The sequence below is a fragment of the Meriones unguiculatus genome, chromosome 9, assembly GCF_030254825.1.
Source record: "Meriones unguiculatus strain TT.TT164.6M chromosome 9, Bangor_MerUng_6.1, whole genome shotgun sequence".
Classification (NCBI taxonomy): domain Eukaryota; kingdom Metazoa; phylum Chordata; class Mammalia; order Rodentia; family Muridae; genus Meriones; species Meriones unguiculatus.
In genome coordinates this window covers 66008269-66030922 of record NC_083357.1, presented here as the reverse complement: position 1 = coordinate 66030922, position 22654 = coordinate 66008269, and positions in this window count along the sequence as shown.

Below are 22654 nucleotides of genomic sequence, written 5' to 3'. Positions count from 1 at the left end.
TTACTCAACCTTCTATTCTAATTCTTTTAGTTGAAAAAAATTCTACTGGTATATTTTCAAATTTCCAAGGCCTCTTTCTTAAACAATATCCAGTTCTTATATCATAAATCTGAATCAAATCCCATCCGTTGTTATATCTGTTATATTAACATGTTTCATTTTTTTTTCCTTGGTGGCCATACTACTTCTTAGGTTACAGAAGTTCCTCAAAGCTCAGATGTTACAAAGGGTGTGTGTGGCTGGCTGGATCATAATGTGTATAGGAGGTTCAAGTAATCCAGATCATGTGTTAAGAACCAAACAGCAATATCTACAGCTTTCCTCTGTAACTCTTCTTTTTAGGCCTATCTTATATCTTAGAGAAGAACTCTTTGATCTTCAGCCTCGGATGGAAGAGTTAGCTAGACAAGATTGAGTGTCCCTGTCTCCCAAGCTATTCCTTACTATTGCTTCTGACTGCTAGTGCTGTTTCGGGAGACCCTTTGTCAGATCTGTCCAGAATATAATCTGCTGTCTGCCGAGTTTGGAGAGGGCAACGTTATGTCTGTGTTTGGCTGTGGAATAAAATTTTTGGGTTTGCCTGCTCCTTGCACAGAACCTCACAAGGTTCTCTTTCCCCTGCCCCACTTCACTTTTCCTTCAGAGTTTCCTTCTATTACAGTCTGGGGAGGGTTCTGAGCATCCCTCTCTCTGATGTCAGGAAACTCCCTTACCATGTAGCCTTCTGGTAATTGGAAAAGATGTTGTGAGGAATGTACTGACTACACATCCAGTGACAGAGAAGAGGTAGGTCACAGCGCCAGCTCTACCGGGATCTTTACACATTCACCAGACAATAGAGCAAAGGTGGGTCCAATTCCACAGTGCCCCCTCGTTCTTCCTGCTCTTTGCTGAGGACCCACATGCCTAATCCTTCACAGAGCTTTCTCATTCATCACAGTTCATACTTTCATGGCATTTCCTGATCTAACTGTCCATGACCCTAAACCATGAGTTTGCCTGGGACATCCCATATCACTGACAGAAACTATCATTTTAGATGCTTTCCTCTTTCAGTTACATGGATGGCAGGTATTTGGGGATGATGGTGACAGCTCTGTATTCATTCAGATATTCCTGTCCTATGCACAAATGTGTTTGTGTTCACACACACACACACACACACACACACACAAACACACTCTTAAACCATTCGGTGTCTGAATGTGGATGAAATGTTAATGATGGGGCTGGTAATGCATATGGCTCTCTGAGCTTCATAAAGAAGGATGTGCTAAGACTTTTAACACCTGTAACCATAGGGGCTCAGAGAAGACAGGGTAAGCCCAAGCTTGGCCACTGGGCTTTCCAAGAGCCAGGTTCTGCCCCCAGACTTTATCTGTTGACCTCATAGCTGGTGGCTGGCAGGGCAGAGGGAGATAGCTGGCCCTTGCAGCAGGCTGACTGAGTCATCTGAGTTCCAATGGGACCAGGCTGGCAGAACCCAGGTGTCACATCCCCCAGGTCACTTATCCCCTACTTCCTTTCAGATGAATGTGAGATTGTTCAGTCATAAAAACACAAACATAGTCATAAAACATGTCTTTGTGGTGGGAAAAAGTTCCCAGGCCCAGGAATGTGTGCTTGTATATATGAGACAGGCTGAGACAGGTGTCTCTCTTCTGCCCAACCCCCAGCTGGGCCTGCCCAGCCAGGTGCGATCTGCTGCTACCTTACAATATGATGGGAGCCATAAATGGCTAGGGGCACCTGATACTCTCGATATCAGACCTTGAAGCATTTCCCTGAAGGCTTTGCATTCCCCGGGTCAAGGGCTCATTTCCTCCCCTCCCTTCCCCTCTAAAACCATGTGCATTTCAGCAGAAATTTAATCCTCGGGGCTCCAACTCCTCCAGATTTACATCATTTAAAATGGCTTTTCTGGAGAGGCTTGTGATCTCTCAGAAGTGCCTGGAGATGGGACCTAGCTTGGTAGCTTTCTTCTTTGACCTGAAACTAAACCAAAGCAAATCAACAACAACAACCAACTAAAAATGAAAGAGAGAGGGAGAGAGAGAGAGGAGAGAGAGAAGAGAGAGGGAGAGAGAGAGAGCAAGGAGGGAGTTAGAGGAAAGAGAGAGGTGAGAGAAGAGAGAGAGAAAGAGGAAGTCACATTTTGTTTTCACATGATCTTCGCTGAGCCTTGCCTTCCAATCAGGCCCTGGTGAAATCTTTTCTCGCACAGATTCTTTGGCAATGAACCTATTGCTTTGCATGAGAAGCAGCCACCAGTCTCAGGCTGCGCTGTGGCTGTGGCGCTGAATTCACCGTTTGTTTTTTTTTTTTTTGTCTTCTCGGAGCAGAGAAATGTTTGTTCTGGAAGATCCCAGGAGGCTGTCTTCCATTTCTCCATTGCCCCTGCCTTAGCTGAGAAAACTTATGACCAGATATGAAATGCCTCCCATTACACATTACTCATTATAAGAAATAGAGAACTCCATCCCAGTTTCCAAGGATGGAAGTTGCCAGCCTTTGTCCTAAATCTGCATCAGTAACTCACTGGCGCTCTCATTTACTGATGGGAGGAGTGAGGCTTCCAAGGGTAGGCAACCTGAAGTATCCTGCAGTTTTGGGAGCAGGAGGAAGATTTGAGTCCAGCTGACTAATGTCCTCTTTCCTGGCCCCAAGCAGGCGTCCTGCACTGCTTCTGTGGGGCTTGTGTGAGGGGTTCTGGACCAGGTCTCAGAGATCCCTAAACTTGTTCCTTAGGCCTTTCAGGATTTTGGCCTTTGAACTTATTTTACATAGTTGTTAGACTTTAGCGTATGTCTACTGTCTATAACACCGAATCAATTTTTTTCTTTTTTTTTTTTTTTTTGCTTTGAGAGCCAACACTGGGTGATTTTATTAACCTTTCAATGTACCTATTTCATCCTCCAGTATGCTTTTGTCCTGCTCTGTGTAATCTCGCTCCTTCATCTCCTTTCACTGTTTTTCAGGAATTTAATGTTTTGTATTTGTTTTTGTGTTTTGTTTCTCCAGACAGGGTTTCTCTGTGTAACAGTGCCCTGGTTACCCTGACATGACTTGTAGACCAGGCTGGCCTTGAACTCATAGAGTTCTGCCTGCCTCTGCCTCCCGAGTGTTGGGATTAAAGGTGTGCTCTACAGTGCCAGCCCGGAACTGAATCTTTTCTTACGTTTTTAGTTGATTTTATTTGTTATTCGTGTATGTGCGTGTTTGTATGCTATCGCTCCCTGTGGTAAGAGCAACTTAATAGGAATCAGTGTTCTTTCTACCATGTGAGTCCTGGGGATTCAGGTATTCAGGCTTGGAGGCTCGTGCATTTACCTGCTGAGCCATCTCTTTGGGCCCAGCCTTACCTCCTTTTTAGATGTGGTTTTGGAGAAAGGATTGAATGTTGGTAACTTCTGACTCACTGTGAACTTAGATCAGTCAGAAGGACCTCTTGTTGGGGGACCTGTCAGTATGAGATGGAGAAACATTAATGACGAAGGAAAAAAAAAAGCAAGGAAGTGACGCGAATTGCCACGTGCTTGCTACTAGAGATGGGGCTAGATTCTATCACATGACATTGCTCATCGGTCTTTCTGTCATCCCTTGCCCACTTTTATAGACAAGAAATGTGAAACCTGGAGAGGTTTGACAGATTGCACCACGTCATCCCAGGATGGCTTTTGTTTTAAGAACTTTTCCCACTGCATCAAGAGCAAGGTGGGGAAGCTTTAGGGGGATGAGGGTGGGAAGTAGGGGCTATTCTGCATCCCTGGTTCAGCTGTGGGACACTGACCTCTGCTGCAACCTTTAACACTTGAGCACCAAAAGGAAGGAACATCCCAGTCTTGTCGTACATTTCCATGAAAAATTAATTGGACACACATTGACCAAGGACCTTGTCCACGTGAAACGGCAGACTACATGAAGAAGAAAAGCCAGAAGCCAGTGTAGCTTGGCCAGTGTAGGGCCCACAAATCCTACACCCAGGAGGTCTCTGTGACTCCAGAGACATCGGCAAGGAACAAACACTTATGGATGGGAGAACTCAGGTCTCGCCAAGGAGCAGCTTGTCTGTAGGTATATCAAACCCATCTATGGTTTGTGCTTCATTTTTATAATATCTGCATTTTCATTCTGTACATTTTTTTGTCTCGTCATCCAATTTAGATTGTTTTTCGGCTGCTTTCACATAAGTGGCTTAGAGACCCAGAGAAGTAGGTTAGTGATTGTTTTGTTTACTTATCAATCATCATTCCCTTTGGTGGCCTTGTCCTCTGTCTCTGCTTACCTTTTTCACTTTAACTGGCTGAGAGTCAGATCAAGACCGATTCCCCTTAGCTGCCAGACAAGAGGCCTTTCTTTTAGAGGTTTGCTTTCACAAAGGGTTTTGCAGCGACTGAAGGTTTCTTTTCTTTTCTTTTTCTTGCCTTGTCTTTTCTTCTTCTTTTTATCCTTTTTCTTTTTAACGAAACAGAGGGTCTAATGAAGAGGGCAGTGTCCTTGCCAGTGTCTCGAGGAGCTCATTTATATCTCTTGTTTCTTTCCTGCACTTGTGAGAGTGTTTTCCCGATCAGTTTGCTTCTGGAAACAGGTCCAAATGTAATAACTCTTTATTGGAATTATGTAACGCACAGCTTGGATGGCATCGAGGTGCTCTGGAGGACTCATGTACAAAACCACTCCCCGTATAAAAGAAGTAATTTTATACTAATTTATAGTTCTTTTATCGTACTTTTCTTATTATCAAAGTAGTTCATGCAGAAAATTTGAAAAGTACCGGTAAGTGCAAATGTATATAAGATACAGGAAAAAAAAAAAACTCACTTGAATCTGGTCATCCAAAATGGGATCATATTTTATTTTAATACTTGGGTTTTTGAAATACTTATTATATTAGAAATGCCATCCTATTGCAATAATTCTACATTAATTTATTTTCTTGGCAATATATCACAATGTCTTCTTATGGCTCCTCCAGGATGGTCACACTGGATGTTGTCATGCAGGCATTATCCCCAATTATTTAGATAGTTCATCTTTTAGAGATACTTAATGGATATTTAGTATGGCATTCATCTAAGCGTATCTCTCATAAACATCTTTGTTGTTACATCCTGGGTGTGAAAATTATGGACACAGCTTATTATTATTTTTTTTTTATGATCAAAGATTCTAAGAGTACAACAATTTTAAGGGTTTTGATTCTGGTTGCAAAGCTAACTCCAAGAAACTTGCGTCAGTCTGCACATTTTCCCTGTGAATCATAACTGGGACAAGTGTGGGTGATAAATTACTTCGAATTTTGCCAACTTGATACTGCCATGTACATGTTTAAATATTCTTGATTGTTGCTGAAATCGAACAGATTTGGTATTTGTACAACAGTTTTCCCGACTTCCTAACCCATAAATAGCTCTTTATTTCAGTTTGCATATATTTGCATATCCACGTATATCTAAAGCAAGGACTCTGGAGACACATTGGCTGAGGTCCAGGACAAGCTTTGACATTCTTGTACAGCCTAGAATAGCATCACTTGGAGACAATATGAATATCGACTCCTGTTTTTGGACACTTTTGGATCTCACTCCCAGCATTTCTTCACTTTAGAAGCAACATTTGTGCCTATGCCTTTTTGCTCTTCCAGACCCACTTCTGAGCCGCCTTCTGTTTCTTCTGTGCCACAGGTGAACCAGCTTGAACAGGCCAGCTTGCCTGCAGGATTTTGGCCAGATCCATCCAAAGGTGACAGGGCCAGGACAACAATATACTATGAAGCTGCAATGCTATCTGCCATGTCCAGAGAGTTTGGATTCAATTCTGTAATTATGCTGAAGGGTTTTAGGTGAAAGACTTAGATGATCCCAGACCAAAGTTAATTAAGACAGTTAATTTGTTGGTGCTGAGTGGGAGGGGGCAAGGCTGGACAGAAAGACCTATGAGGTTGGTATGCGTCAGAACACTGAGTCTGAACTTGTATAGCTGACTGATAGAAAGGAAGATAATAAGAGACTGAATTATGAGCTATTTCCAAGGAAAGGACGGACCTTCGGGATGGGTGTTTTAGGTAGAGAAAGGCTTAGTAATTCTGCCTTTATGTAATATTCTGTTTTTGTCCTAATGCCCTGAGATTTCATCCAGTCTGTGCAGGGGACCCTAACTGCTGTCTCATAAAAAGGGAAGCCTTCTTCATTAGCATGTTATGCTTGATGCCTGGATATTGAAATAGTACGGTTTTGCAAACTTATGCTAAAAGCAGCAATAGCAAATTTCATTGATGACCTATTTTCCCCTTTCCACATTTAAAAAAAATAGATGTCCTAGCCTGGTTCTTTCTGCTAGGATTAAATACCATGACAAAAACCAGCCTAGAGGAAGAAAGGATTCATTACGTTTTACACTTCTAGGTAACAGTCCATCGCTAAGGGAAGCCAAGGCAGGAAGTCAAGCAGGAACAGAGGCAGGAACCATGGAGAAAAAGTGCTTACTGGCTTGCTCCACATAACTTGCAGACTTTGCTTTTTTTGTAGCACCCAGGCTCACATGCCCAGAAGTGGCATTATCCATGGTAGGCTGAGTACTCGAATATCATCAGTAAGAAGTGTGTGTGTGTGTGTGCGCGTGTGTGTGTGTGTGTGTGTGTGTGTGTGTGTCCCTGCAAATGCTATAGCCTCCTGAGGAACAATCCATGTGAGGTAAGAAGAAAATCCATTTCAAGGTGACTTAGTTAGCCGGTGTTGGTTCAAACTTCTGGAGTCTGACCCCAAGAAGGTGTGTGTGTGTGTGTGTGTTTTAATTTTTATCTTTTTGGCATATTTAAACAGAGTGTAACCTTGGAAAAAGTCTACTTGTGACAGGTATCACAGTAGAGCTTAAGGCATGACTATGTCAAAACTCCTTTACAAAGTACATGTCTTTTATAAAATACCTGTGACCTCTTCAGTAAGAACAGGCTTTATTGACTGAGAAAGAATATACAGGATAAGGGTCTAGGGAGGGAGGGTGTGGAATAAGCATAATAGTAAGCTCTTTTGCAAACTACATGGGACCTCTTTCAGAAGAATGGGTTCTATTGACTGAGAATCAATACGCAGGAGTCCAAGGTATTTAAGTAAGGTCTGGCTCTCCAGACAGCTAAAGATCATCAGGTTATTAACTAATCACAGTCCCAGCTTTCTGGGCGGAAAACAGGTGTAAAATCACTGTCATTGGAAAGAAACTCCCTTTCTCTTTTCTCTCACTTCTCCACAAGACACTCTAGGCATCAGCCAGTGTTTGGCTGTGAGTCTCAGCATCTGTTTTGAGGTACTGCTGGGTAGCGCCTCTCAGAGGACAACTCTGTCAGGCTCCTGTCTACAAGTTTAGCAGAGCATCGTTCATAGTATCAGGAGCTGGCCCTCTCCGATAGGGTGGGTCTTTGGTTGGGCCAGGCATCAGTTGGGCATTCCTTCAATCTCTGCTCTATCTTTATGCCTGTACATCTTGTAAGCAGAGTAAATTTTGGGTCAACGTTTTTTTGTGGTTTGGTGTTTCCTTCCCTCTGCTAGGAGACTAGTCTAGTTAGAGGATGTCCTCTTCAGTCTCTATGGCCTCTGCTACTAGGAGTCCCTGCTTGAGCACCCCTCATACCCTCTCAGGAGCCTACCCTGACTTAGGTCTTCAGCTTGTCACAGAGATACCCCCACCCTCAGTTTCTTTTTTCTCTACAGACCTTCTGTCTGCTTACCCTTGCTCTCCCCAGGTCTGTTCTCCATCCTCTTACCTCTTTGCACAAGAAGACCAACAGAATCAACTAACCAGGGCCCAGAGAGGTTTGCTGAGACTGAAGCATCAACCAAGGACCATGCACGAACGGGACCTACCCCCCACCCTACAAAGATGTACCAGATGGGCAGCTTAGGCTTCATGTGGGTCCTCTAGTAAGGGAAGTGGGGACTACATCAGACATGGACTAATTTGCCAGCTTTTTGATCACTTTCCCCTGGCAGGATTGCCCTGCCAGACCACAGAGGAAGAGGACCCACTCTTGATAAGCTGGGCTAAATGGGAAAGAGAGCTCCCCTTAAAGGGGAGAGTGTAGAGACAGAGGGTAGGACTGGGAAAAGAGGAGGGAAGGGGCTACAACGATATAAAATGAATAAATTTTTTTAAAAAAGGATACTGAAAAAAACTCTTAAAAAAAAGATATGGGTCTTTTTGCATTTTTCCACATGTGGACACTCACTTAGACCAGCACCATTTGTTGAAGACGCTATCATTTTTTAATTAAATAATATTTTTAATATTAATTACAGTTTATTCACTTTGTATCCCAGCTGTAGCCCCTTCCTTCATTCCCTCCCAATCCTACCCTCCCTCTCTCATCTCCTCCCATGCCCTTCCCCCAGTCCACTGATAGGGAAAGTCCTCTTCCATCTGACCCTAGCTTATCAGGTCTCATCAGGGCTGGCTGCATTGTCCTTCTCTGTGGCCTGGCAAAGCTGCTCCCCACTCGGGGGGAGGTGATCAAAGACCCAGCCTCCGAGTTTATGTCAGAGACAGTCCCTGTTCCCCTTATTAGGGCACCCACTTGGATACTGACCTGCTGTGGGCTACATCTGAGTAGGAGTTCTAGGTCATATTCACAAGTGGTTCTTGGTTGCAATATCAGTCTTAGAAAAGACACCTAGGCCTAGATTTTTTGGTTCTGTTGCTCAGTTTGTGGAGCTCCTGTCTTCTTGAAGTCTTACTATCTCCCTCTTTTTTTTTCATAGGATTCCCTGCACTCTGCCCAAAGTTTGGTAATGAGTCTCAGCGTCTGCTTTGTTACAGTGCTGAGTAGAGTCTTTCAGAGGCCCTCTGTGGTAAGTTCCTGTCCTGTTCCCTGTTTTCTCTTTCTTCCAATGTCCATTCCGTTTGTTTTTCTGAGTGAGGATTGATTATCTTACCCAGTGTCCTCCTTCCTGCTTAGCTTCTTTAGGTGTACAGATTTTAGTATGTTTATCCTATATTATATGTCTAATATCCACTTATAAGTGAATATATACCGTGTCTTTCTCCTTCTGGGATACCTCACTCAGAATGATCTTTTCTAGATCTCATCATTTGCCTGCCAACTTCATGATTTCCTCGTTTTTAATTGCTGAGTAGTATTCCATTCTGTAAATGTACCACAATTTCTGTATCCATTCCTCCACTGAGGGACATCTGGGTTGTTTCCAGCTTCTGTCTATTACAAATAAAGCCACTATGAACATGGTTGAGCAAATGTCCTTGTTGTGTACTTGAACATATTTTAGACATATGCCTAGGAGTAGTATAGCTGGATCTTGAGGAAGCACTATTCTTAATTGTCTGAGAAAGCACCAGATTGATTTCCAAAGTGGTTGTACAAGTTTACATTCCCACTAGCAATAGAAGAGGATTCTCCTTTCTCCACAACCTCTCTAGCATGTGTTGTCACTTAAGTTTTGATCTTAGCCATTCTGGTGGGTGTAAGGTGAAATCTCAGGGTCATTTTGATTTGCATTTCCCTGATGGCTGAGGATGCTAAGCATTTCTTTAAGTGTTTCTCTGCCAGTCGATATTCCTCTATTGAGAATTCTTTGTTTAGCTCTGTACTCCATTTTTTTTAAATTGGATTTCTTGATTTGTTGCTTTTTAACTTCTCGAGTTCTTTATATATTCTGGATATTAGCCCTCTGTCAGATATAGGGTTGGTGAAGATCCTTTCCCAATACGTAGACAGTTGTTTTGTTATGATGATAGTGTCCTTTGCTTTACAGAAGCTTTTCAGTTTCATGAGATCCCATTTATTGATTGTTGCTCTTAGAGCCTGTGCTGTTGGTGTTCTGTTCAGGAAGTTGTCTCCTGTGCCAATGAGTTCTAGGCTCTTCCCTACTTTTCTTCTGGTTTTATGTTGAGGTCTTTGATCCATTTGGATGTTAGTTTTGTATAGGGTGATAAGGCAAGGCTGCCCACTCTCTCCATATCTCTTCAACATAGTACTTGAAGTCCAGCTAGAGCAATAAGACAACTAAAGGAGATCAAAGGGATACAAATTGGAAAGGAAGAAGTCAAAGTATCACTATTTGTAGATGATATGATAGTATACTATAGGTGAGTGATCCCAAAAATTCAACCAGAGAACTCTTTCAGCTGGTAAACATCTTCAGCAAAGTGGCTGGATACAAAAATAACTAAAAAATAATCAGAAGCCCTCCTGTATACCAAAGACAAAAGGGCCGAGAAAGAAATTAGGGAAACAACACCCTTCACAATAGCTACTAACTGTAATTCCATAAAATTAGGAGAACTTTCCCCCAAATGGGACTGAGAAAAATCTTAGGTTCTGAGTCCTAATTTTATGGAATTATAGTAATATTCTGAGATTTTAAATAGGTATTTAGAGAAAGAAATGGTATATATGAAGAAAGAACTAACATGAATTTTGTTAATCTCTTGAGTGAAGTCTTTGGGATACCTGAATAAAAGTAAAAGTGTAATCATAAAAACAAAAACAAAAACAAAACAATAGCTACTAACGACATAGAGTACCTTGGTGTAACTCTAACCAAGCAAATGAAAGACCTATTTGAAAAAATCTTCAAGTCTCTGAAGAAAGAATTTGAAGATATCAGAAGATGGAAAGATCTCCCATGTTCATAGATCAGTAGGATTAACACAGTGAAAATGGCTATTCTGCCAAAACAAATCTACAGATTCAACGCAATTCTCATCAAAATACCAACACAAATTCTTTATAGACCTTGAAAGAAAAATTCTCAACTTCATATGGAAAAACAAAAACAAAAAAAACACCCAGAATTTCCAAAATGATCCTGTACAACAGTTCGTCTGGAGGTATCCCCATCCCTGATCTCAAGCTGTACTACAGAGCAATAGTAATAACAACTGCACGGTATTGGAATAGAAACAGAAAGGAGGATCGATGGAATCGAAGACCCAGAAATAAATCCACACACCTACATATACTTGATTTTTGACAAAGAAGCTAAAACCATACAATGGAAAAAAAGACAGCACCTTTAACAAATTGTGCTGGTCTAACTGGATGTCTACATGCAGAAAGATGCTATCTTTTTCCCATTGTATGGTTTTGGTATATTTGTCAAAACCAGGTATTTGTAGGTATATGGGTTTATTCATGGGTCTTCAATTTGATTCCATTGATCCACCAGTCTGTTTCTATGCCAGTACCATGCAGTTTTTATTACTCTTGCTCTATAGTATAGCTTGAGATTAGGGATGGAGATACCTACAGAGGATCTTTTATTGTGCAAGATCATTTTAGCTATTCTGGGTTTTTCCATATGAAAGTTGAGAATTTTTTTTCAAGGTCTTAAAGAATTGTGTTGGTATTTTGATGGGAGTTGCATTGAATCTGTAGATTGCTTTTGATAAGATGGCCATTTTTTTTATTATGTCAATCCTACCAAGCCAGGAACATGGGAGATCTTTCCATCTTCTGATATCTTCTTCAATTTATTTCTTCAGAGACTTGAATTTTCTTTTTTCACATGAGTCTTTCTCTTGGTTGGTTAGAGTTATACCAAGATACTTTATGGTTTTTTTTTTTTTTTTTTTTTTTTTTTTTTTTTTTTTGCCATTGTGAAGGGTGTTGTTTTCCTAATTTCTTTCTCATCCCCTTTGCCCTGCATACAGGAGGGCTACTGACTTTTTTTTTTTTGAGTTAATTTTGCTGAAGGTGTTTATCAGCTGTAGGAGTTCCCTGGTAAAAGTTTTGGGGTCACTCATGTATACTATCATATAATCTGTGATAGCAGACCCCAGAGTAAGGAGAGCAGGGGCTGCCTCCGTCGTGAACTTGGTTGCCTGCTCGTTGATCCCCCTGGCAGTTCAGCCTTGCCAGGCCATGGAGGAAGAGGATCCAGGCAGTCCTGATGAGACTTGATAAGTTAAGGTCAGGTGGCAGTGGAGGAGAACTCCCCCTTTCAGTGGACTAGGGGAAGGGGATGGGGGAAGAGAGAGGAAGGGTGGGACTGGAAGGAGATGAGGGAGGGGCTACCATTGAAATATAAAATGAATAAACTGTAAAAAAAAATTGGAAAAGAAAGGAAAATCCTGTGAGTTTAATGTTTTAATTTTCTATAGTGCTATCTGTGAGCACAAGGACCTCATACCTTCTACAAAGAACTGTTCCCGCAGTATGGCCTACAGGACAATTTGAGAGAAGCAATTGATCACATACAGTTTCCACTTCTCGGATGATTCTAGCTTGAGTCAAGTTGACAAAAACCAAACCAAACCACACCAAACCAAAAAGAGAAGCAACAATAAACCCAGCCACAAAAAAAAAAAAAAAAAAAAATCAACCAACCAGCATAAAACATTCTGGGTATACCCTCTTTGAGTTGTACACTCAAGAGGATGTCAGATTTTCTGGAACCAGAGTTGTAGGTTGGTGTGAGCCTCCTGCAGTGGATACTGGGAATCAATCAAACTGGAGTCCTCTGGAAGAGCAGCAGCAGTCCCTCTTAATTGCTCAGCTATCTCAGAAGGCCCCTATCCAATGCTTTTTTTTTTTTCCTGTGCTTTTATCCCATTTAATGTTTTCATGGAATCTGGCTTAAGCATCACTACATAGCCAGTGAGTATCATGGAACAGTGAATTCAGCATAGTCCTGCAGCTGACTTCACACCAGGCCACAAGACCAGATCAGTGCCTTGTCCAGTCCTCATCAGAGAGGTTTCCTCTGGCAGCAGGTGGGAGTGCATGCATAGACTCACAGCCAGACATGTGGACAGAGAGAGTCTAAATTGGAGATCATCACTGGGTCCCTCCCCTCAGAGCCTGGGGAATCCCACAGAAAAGAGAGCAGAAAGATTGTAGGAGGTAGAGGGGATGGAGGCCGCCAGGAGAACACAGGCCACTGAATCAACTAAGCAAGGCATATACAGGCTCACAGAGACTCAAGCAGCTAGAATGGAGTATCTATGGGTCTGCCCCAGGTCCTTATATGTATGTCATGGCTGTTAGCTATCCTGGTGTTTTTTTTTGTGGAACTCGTAACCGTGGGAGCAGGGGTGTCTCTGAGTCTTGCCTGCTCTTTGAACTCTTTTCCTCGTGTTGGGTTGTCTTGTCCAGGTTCCATGTGAGGGTGTTTGCCTCGCCTTCTTGTACTTTAGTAACGTTTGGTTGTTGTCTCTTAGAGGCCTGCCTTTTTTTTTTTTTTGAAGGAATTGACACTGAGAGGGGATCTGGAGGAGAGGGGAGTTGGCAGGGAGAGCTGGGAGGAGTGGAGGGAGGGGAAACTGTGGTATGAGAGAATATATTTTCAGTAAAAAATATATTCACTTCACCTGTGGGAAAAAAAAACACGAGACAACAGGGAGAAGAGTTCAATCATTGAGCAATGCACATAGACTAGATTGGCTTTATGTAAAGCACTGGTGCCACTTACTCTCATCCATTTTCTGAGATCTTTGAACTGAACATTTACACTGGAGATGACTTTGTGTTGTGTATTCTAACCTCTCTCTTCTATCCACAAGAAAGCTGAACCTCAGCGTTCCCCCTTCCCTTTTCTTTTTAATTTCACCTGTTCTCTGCAGAGTAGACATGTTTCCATGGCTCCACTCCAGATCTTTTTGGATCACTTTGATGTACGTGGTAAAATGATATAAACCATGTTGCTGTTCCTCCATATTCTGGCTACATATACATTAAAACATATCTCACAAGTCATAGCTTTACATCCTCCTTCTGGTAATCTATAAATCCGTGTAGGTCAAAGATCACATGTCACATGCATAAACTCTAACATGTCTTCATCTTTCCCAAAATCAACACGCTCAGACAAAGAGTAGGTATGTATACATAGTCTGAACATGGACAGAAATAAGAGGCTGTATTACACACTGTGAAGTACCGGAAAGACTCAACCTACCACAGAGATACTTGGATAGCCATATGGAATCAGCCTAGGGGTGGTTTTTTGTAATGATATCTATCTGTTGCAAAGAGTAGTTTCTTAGATGAGGGTTAGGAGATAATTTATGTGGTTACAAGGATAAGTATTTACAATGTAGTTAGGAATTATGATTGCTTATGTGGTGATAGTGCACCCTTCCCTAGGTCTATGCCCTCACTAGTCTCGGTTAGTTGGCTAGGTTTCCAGTACCAGGCATGATTCCCTCATATTGAGCTGACCTTAAGTCAATTAGACAACTTTTGGTTACTGCCAGGATATGAGTGCCACTATTGCACTATTGCATCTTTACAGATATATTGCCAATGGCCAGACCATTGTTGTGTGGTTCATAGGAATCATAGCTGGGTAGAACTATTGGTTGCTTTCCTCCTGTTGAAGCTTGCACATCACTCTTGGTACTATGAAAGATAGTTCTCAAGGACTTTGAAGTCAGATATAACTCAAATTCTCTGAGTCCCGTTTCATGAAATACATAGCATCTTTAGCAATAGGGATTTCAACTTCTGGGGGCAACCAAGGGCAACAGCAATAGGCTGAAATTTTCAGCTCGACTGTAGGTAGGGGTATTGGCCAAACATTTCCATGGAATCTTCCTCTATTTCTCCAGGATCCTCTGTAATTGCTATAGAGTGATAGCAGCATAGGACATTGGTCACTCATGCTATTGTCTTGCTCTTCACATTTTCTAATAGAATCTTGCTTCCTGGTTGGCCTATGTTTGTTTTCTTACCTGGAAGGGTGTTACTTTTATTACTACCATTGTAACCAAATATCTAAGAGAAACAGTTTAAAGGAAGAACTGATTTTAGGCTCATGGATTCAGAGGTTTCAGTCAAGTCATATGGCCCTACTTTTCTGGAGTATAGGTAAGTCAGAACATCATTGTGACAGGAGTCCATGGTACAGGCTGGTCACCTCATGGTGTCCCAAATTAGAGGGAGAACTGGACCAAAGCAGGGCATAACCTTCAGGGTCATAGCCCAGTGGCCACCTTCTTCCTGTTAGACTTGCTTTCCAAGGGTTTTAGAACCTCTCAAAACAGCTCCACCATGTGGAGACCTGGTAGGCCATATGAGTAGTTTCATATTCAAACTGAAACAGGAGGCATGAGCTCCCTCTGCTCCCTTACCCTCTGTGTGTACAATGTTCATTACAGAGGCAGCTGGGCCAGCTGGGCTCTTGTAGTACTTGTTTTCTAGACACTTATCGGTGATCTCATGAAGTCATTACTGACCCTGTTTCATTGGGGAGGAGGATGATAGAAGATGACCACGTAGTTCAAGGTTACACAATCCTGGGGTCTATAAAAGCTCATCCAAATCCAACTTTTTGTTTGGGCTTGAGATGCCTTTGCCTGTTCAGTGTATAGTGTTTATTGAGCACTTACACTCTTGTTTGACATGCAGCAGGTAAGTATATATAAAATATTTAATTACACACACACACACACACACACACACACATATAATCCATCCATCCACCAACTATCTACCCATCTGTCTGTCTGTATCAGTCTATTGTAGATGATAGTAGATGCAGAAGGGGAAGAATGAGTTTGTGCCAAAGATATTAGTTCTATCCTCAAGAGGGTTATACTGGAATAGGAAGAAAAGGAAGGGAGAGATTTATTATCACACACAGACACCAGTCTAAGGATGTGCTGGAAAACGTGGGGCCAGTTCAGTTACTCAGCCGTTCCCACAGATGTCAAGTTAACCAAGTTGAATAAAGTTAGTGTTTTCTTGTTGTTCTCTTTGGCATTTTTCCTCCCTGATGCTGACAATCTGGACCGCAGCTCCTTGCAGTATCCTTCTTCCTTTCTCTATGGGGCCATGACTGGCAGGTTTTGTAGCTCTCTGGCAGTTCCAGAACGGGCCATATGCCTTCAGGCACAGCCCAGTAGGTGGCGCAAAACCAATGAGAAGCTGCCCTAGTGGGCAGCCCAGTTGATCAATCCCAAACTGGACAGCTGATGGGGGATGGCTTTTGGTCCAGGATTTTTCCCCTTCTGAGTTCAGCCAAAACGGTGTGAAAATGAATACTAGAGGAATGAATAAAAAGTTGGGGTTAGTGTTAGGGGTTAAGAACCCATGTGAACCCACCTGCATGTATTTGTAAAAATGTCACATATATAGATAAAAAGAAGGTCTGGAGGATCTGCTGTCCTCACCCCAATATTGTCTTTCCTCTTGGATCTAGGCTTAATTTGTATGCCACAGAATTCAAAAGCTCATAAAAGGAGAGGTAATGCATTTGTCCCCTACTTATTTAGAAGCTTTCATGTGCTCACATGTTATTTCACTAGGACTTCATATAACCTCATGAGAATATTTATATGTTTATGTAGATGAGGAATCTGGGGGTCAGAAACAGAAAAGGATGTCCTCAAGGCTACATACTTGGTCAAAGCACCTAGTCCAAATGGCCAAGCGTTGGCTCTTACTCCATTTGTTAAGACACTGAGCTGAATTTTTTTTCCAGTGGTTAGAATAATTTTTTTTTTCAAAAAGGAGATTATGATTGGGAGAAGAAGTAGAAGAGGGAAGGGGTATTTGCAGAAATGGAATCAGCTATAGCTAGAAAGACCAGTAGCAACATTGGGAAGATACAATGTACTTCTCCAGGTTTTCTTGGCAGGGATGTGTAGTTTTAGGGTGTCATGTGTCTACACAAGCCTGTGGATATGAGAAGGATGCCGAGATACACACACATGAGCATACAGGGTGAATGCCACTTATGCTTTGCTCAACAACAATCAAATATAAGGGGGAAAATCAAGTTTTAAGGAAGAAATATTGGGAAAACAGCAAAGAAAGCTCTTCTCTTGTTAAATCAAGGTTGCAGCCATATCCTCCAGAAAGCGCATTGCCATGCCTGGAAGACACAGCCCCATGCCCTTTGGTATTCTGAGCTGTCCACCCTCTTCTCCCCTGGTGTCCACAGTCTGTGCCAACCCCATCATTATAATAGCCTGGCCCTCCTGTTCTAATCCTCACCTCTACAGAACCCAAGTTGTCATGGTCCTCAAAGCCCTCCAAGTGACCAATGCATCCTTCAGAATAGTCTGGGCTAAATGATCCATCCCATGGAAAGGAGCCATTGGGATGGCACAGAAGCCAGGTTTGGGTCTCATTCAAAGCTTTTGACATTTGGAATAAAGCAGCAAGGAGGTTCCAGGCATGGATGCCTATGTGCAGCCAGCTGTGGGCACAGCCTTGCACCTCTGCCTTTACAGGGGCCAATATGTGTTGAGAGTCCCCCTATATGTGTTCCCTTGTTTGTCATTGTAGATGTTCTGGTCAAACTGAGATGCACCTAGGACACCACAACCAATATTATTGCAAAAAAAAATATCTTTCTTGGCCACCTTACCTCTAGCTTTCTGGTTTTACCCAAGATGGGACTATTAGAGTGATTTTTACAAATCCCAGACTGGATCATTTCATTGTTTTTTCTGATTGAAAATTAAAAAAAGAGAAAGATGTGCTTTTCCTTTCTATTTATGTATTTGTGTATATCTGTATGTGTGTACGCCAGATGTGTGTGTGTGTGTGTGTGTGTGTGTGTTATTGTAAGCTGTTTGATGCATGCTGGGGATACAACTCTGGTGTTCTGCCAGAGCAGCAAGCTCTCTTACCTGTGAGCCATCCCTCCAGCAGCTGCTTGAGAATCACAATATATTTTCTTATGGATAATATGATATTATATTATGCAGTATCTTGGTATGTAAACCTAAAAATTAAGTTCAAAAATACATGTGTCCTGGTATTGGAGAAACCAGGAAGTGGCTTGAGTGGCTTGTCTTCAAGCTGCCTCTGCTCCTTAGAGAGGAACCATGGTTCAAGGAACCCTCCTCATCACGTGGACAGACACAGTTCCTAGTCCAGTCACTTGTCAGCATTTAGAATTAGTCATACAAGTCAGCCTTCCACCAGGGGAACCAGGAAGCATCCCATTGTGGTGATAATGAGAAGTCTTTCTTATAGTTCAGGACTGAGTGCATCTCTTGGGTGGCCCTGAGTGGAAGAGCATCCCATCCTTCAGGTTGTGCATATGTATGACCAACAAACTATCGTTGCTTTGAGATAGGAAGGGTTTGGACGTTCTCAAGCCTATTCATTCATGAACAGGGTGAAGACTGGACCAAAGAAAAGCTTCTCCTTATTAAGACATTGTTTCAATTTTAAATCGCAGTGTAACCTTTTGTATATATTTTGTTGTGCAAGTGAAGGCAATGTAGAACAAAAAACAAAACTCAAATATTTAGGATATAATTCATGGTAACCTTACCCTTTTGAACAGCATAATAAGAAGTTTAAATTGCATGTGTGTGTGTGTTCATTCTGTAGCTTGAAGACAACTACAGAAGACAACTTTTGGGGGTTCCTCTTTCACCTTATTTGAGGCAGAATCTGTCTTGATTTTGCCAGCTAACCCCAGGGCTTCCAGCACACCAACTGATACCTTGATACTAGATATCTAGATAACAGAAATCTGTGACAAAATTTTTCTGTTGTTTATGCCATTTTGTCATGTAGCATTTTATATGGTATCTTGAGTGGATTGATACAACTACAATTAAAAGTTAAGCATTATAGCTTCTCTCATGGTGTGTGTGCTTGTGTGAGTGTGTGACATGCGCACTAGTGCCGTGGTGTACATGTGGAGGTCAGAGGACTTCTGAGAGTCTTGTTTCTCTTTCCAGTGTGGATCAGGGGATGGAACTTTTGCCAACTGAGCCATTTCAGCAGCCCTAGTGTTAGAACATTGCCATCATCTCATTTCCCATAGATAACCACTACTTTATGCTTTTTTCTATGGGTTATCTATTCTGGATATTTCATTGGCATGACATTTAGGCATCATGTGGTGTTTTGTGACAGGCTTCTTTCACTTACCATAGTGTTTCAAGTTCATCCACTCTCTAGCACGTGCCTGTAATTCATTTCCTTTTCTTTTATTAATTTTTTTATTTATTACAATTTATTCACTTTGTATCCTGGCCGTGGTCCCCTCCCTCATCTCCTTTCAAATCCTCTCTCCCTCCCTTCCTCTTCTCCTACCTATGCCCCTCCTCTAGTCCACTGATAGGGGAGGTCTCTCTTCCCTTCTATCTGACCCTAGCCTCTCTCATTTCCTTTCCTTGTTGGATGAAGTTTTATTGTACTGGCACATCACATTTTACTGAATCATTCAATGGTTCACAGGCATTTGGAGTTGATTTTGGATATGAGTAAGTATTTTTGTTTTTATTTTGTAATGCTAAGGATTGAATCCAGGCCTCATATATGTTAGATAAATAATCACTAAACCCCACCTGTAGCTGGATAAATTATCTTAGAAGATTCATATATAAGTTACCCCTCCTCCTCTGTGTATATGTATGTACACATCTGTCTTTATTTTTTTCTTGTGCATCTATTAAGAAATGAAATTCTGGGTCATATGGTAGTTTATATCTTTACTATTTTGAGTAATTTCCTGTGTATTTTTCAAAGTGGCTGTAGTACCCTGAACTTTTACCAGCAATAGATATGGTTTCTGATTTTCCCATGCCTTTAACAATTATGGTCATATTGTGTGTCTTTCATAATAGTTTTCCCATGGGTGTGAAGTGATTATATCTGTGGCTTTGAAATGTGTTTGTCTAATTGTTGCTTTTGTTGTTTTGAAATTTTTTTTTCATGTGCCTACTGACTTTTTATATTTTCTTTGGAGTCGTGTCTGTTCAGATCCTTTGCTCATTTCTGTGGATTAGTTTGTATACTTATTATTCATTATTAAGACTTATTATATATTCTTTGTGTAAATCTGTTACAAGTGCTTTCTCCTATCTTATAGTTTATTCTTTCTCATTTCTTTTCCTTCCTCTTCCCTCCCTTCTCTGCCCCTCCACTTTCCTTCTCCTGTCCTCCTCCCTCTTCTTTTCCCTTTCTTTATTGTATAGACTGGCCTCAAGATCATTGCAGTTCTCCAACTTTGCCTCCTGAGTGCTGGGATTGCAGGTTCAAGGCAACAAGCCTGACTTCTCATGTTCTTGATGGCACAAAAGATTTTTATTTTGATAAAGTGAAATCCATCCGGTTTTTGTTCTGTAATTTGTGCTTTGGGGCTATATCTTCTAAGAAACTGTTGATACACCCAAGCCACAAAGGTCCACTCTTATACCTGGTCTAAAGGGTTTTACAAGTTGAGTTCTTATGTTTAGGCTTATGGCCCACTTTGAGCTCATTTTATTTTGAATGCTGTTGGGCAGATCCTCTTTGCCTGTAGACATCAGCTGTATATCATGCTTGTTGAAGAGACTCCTTTCATTTTGAATTGTCTTGCCATTCTTGTGGAAAATAAGTACAAAACTGTTTCTGGACTCATCTGAGTTTCTGTATCTTCATTTTTCAGGAACACTTTGTCAAAATCTGTCAAGCAGCCAGTGGGAATTTCGGGAGCATTGTAGTAACTCATATGTCAGTCTTAGAATGCTTGCCTTCTTAGCAATAGCTGGCCTTCTGACCTACACATGTGGGTTTCTTTCTGATGATTAGGGTGTTCTTCAGTTTTTTTTTTAATCCATGATTTATAGCTTTAAGCATTTTTTATCCTATTTTTTGTCAAACTATTTTTTTTTATTTTTAATTCTTAAATTTTAAATAATAAAAATAAATCAAATCCACAATAGTTAAGATTTTGTTTTTCATGTATACATTATTTGTGTATTTGCTATATTTATTATGCATATCTTCTACACAAATTTGCCAAGTTCCCCTAAAACACACCCAACAGGTAAACCATACCTGTTCCCCTGCACTTCATTTTTCGGCCCATGACTCTGCCTGCATCCCCAGTGGCCAGCTGGCACCAGGGACAACCAGATGGCTAAAGGACAATGTAAGCACATAATCTATAAGAGCCAGGGCAATATGGTACTACCAGAGCCCAGTTATCCTACTGCAACAAGCCCTGGTTATCCTAATACAGCTTAAAGAACAGGAAGATGTTCTTAAATTCAATATTATATATTATAAAGATGATAGAGGCCTTTAAAGAGGAACTGAACAAATCCCACAAGGAAGCACAGGAAAACACAACCAAACAGGCTAAGGAAATGAAAAAAAAAAAAGGTTCAAGACCTGAAAATGAAAATAGAAGCAAAACAAACAAACAAACCAAACAGCAACAACAAAACACTAACTGAGAGAATCCTGGAGATGCAAAATACAGGGAAAAGAACAGGAACTACAGAGTCAAGTTTCAACAACAAAATACAAGAAATGGAAGTGAGAATCCCAGGTGTAGAAGATATAATTTAAGAAATTGGCACATCAATCAAAGAAAATCTTAAATCTAAAAATTTCCTGACACAAAACACCCAAGAAATCTGGAACATTATGAAAAGACTAAATCTAAAAATAATAGGAATAAAAGAAGGAGAAGAGTTCCAGCTCCAAGGACCAGAAAGTATTTTCAAGAAAATCATAGAAGAAAAATTTTCCAATCTAAAGAAAGAGGTGCCTATAAATATACAAGAAGCCTACAGGACACCAAGTAGATTGGTCCAGAAATGATAAACCTCCTGAATATATAGTGGTAGACCTATTAGAATTATACCCAACTTCTCCACAGATTGAGAAAAAAATCTTCACCAACCCTTTATCTGACAGAGGGCTAATATCCAGTATATATAAAGAACTAAAGAAGCTGAAAAGCAGCAAACCAAGTAATCCAATTAAAAAATGGGGAACAGAGCTAAAAAGAGAATTCTCTGTAGAGGCAGAGAATGGCAGAGAAACACTTAAAGAAATACTCAACTATTAGGGAAATAGAGGCTATTAGGGAAATGCAAATCAAAACGACCCTGAGATTTCACCTTACACCTATCAGAATGGCCAAGATGAAAAACTCAAGTGACAACACATGCTGGAGAGGTTGTGGAGAAAGGGGAACCCTCCTCCACTGCTGGTGGGAATGTAAACTTGTACAACCACTCTGGAAATTAATCTGGCGCTTTCTCAGACAATTAGGAATAGCGCTTCCTCAAGATCCAACCATACCACTCCTAGGCATATATTCAAAAGAGGCTTAAGTACACAATAAGGACATTTGCTCAACCATGTTTGTAGCAGCTTTATTTGTAATAGACAGAAGGTGGAAACAGCCCAGATGCCCCTCAACTGAAGAATGGATGCAGAAATTGTGGTACATCTACACAATGGAGTATTACTCATCAATGAAAAATAAGGAAATCATGAAATTTGCAGGTGAATGGTGGGACCTGAAAAGGATCATCCTGAGTGAGCTGTCCCAGAAGCAGAAAGACACACACAGTATATACTCACTCATATAGACATATAACATAGGATAAACCTACTAAAATCTGTACATCTAAAGAAACTAATCAAGAGAGAGGGCCCTGACTAAAACGCTCAATCCCCATCCTGAAAAGCAAAGAGGATTGACATCAGAAGAAGAAAACAGGAAACAACCTAGGAACCTGCCACAGAGGTCCTCTGAAAGGCTCTGCCCTGAAGACTATCAAAGTACATGCTGAGACTTATGGCCAACTGTTGGGCAGAGTGCATGGAATCTTATGTAAGAAGTGGGAAATAGTAAGCGCTTGAGAGGACAGGAACCCCACAAGGAGAGCAACAGAACCAGAAAATTTGAACACAGGGGTCTTCCCAGAGACTCATACTCCAGCCAAGTAC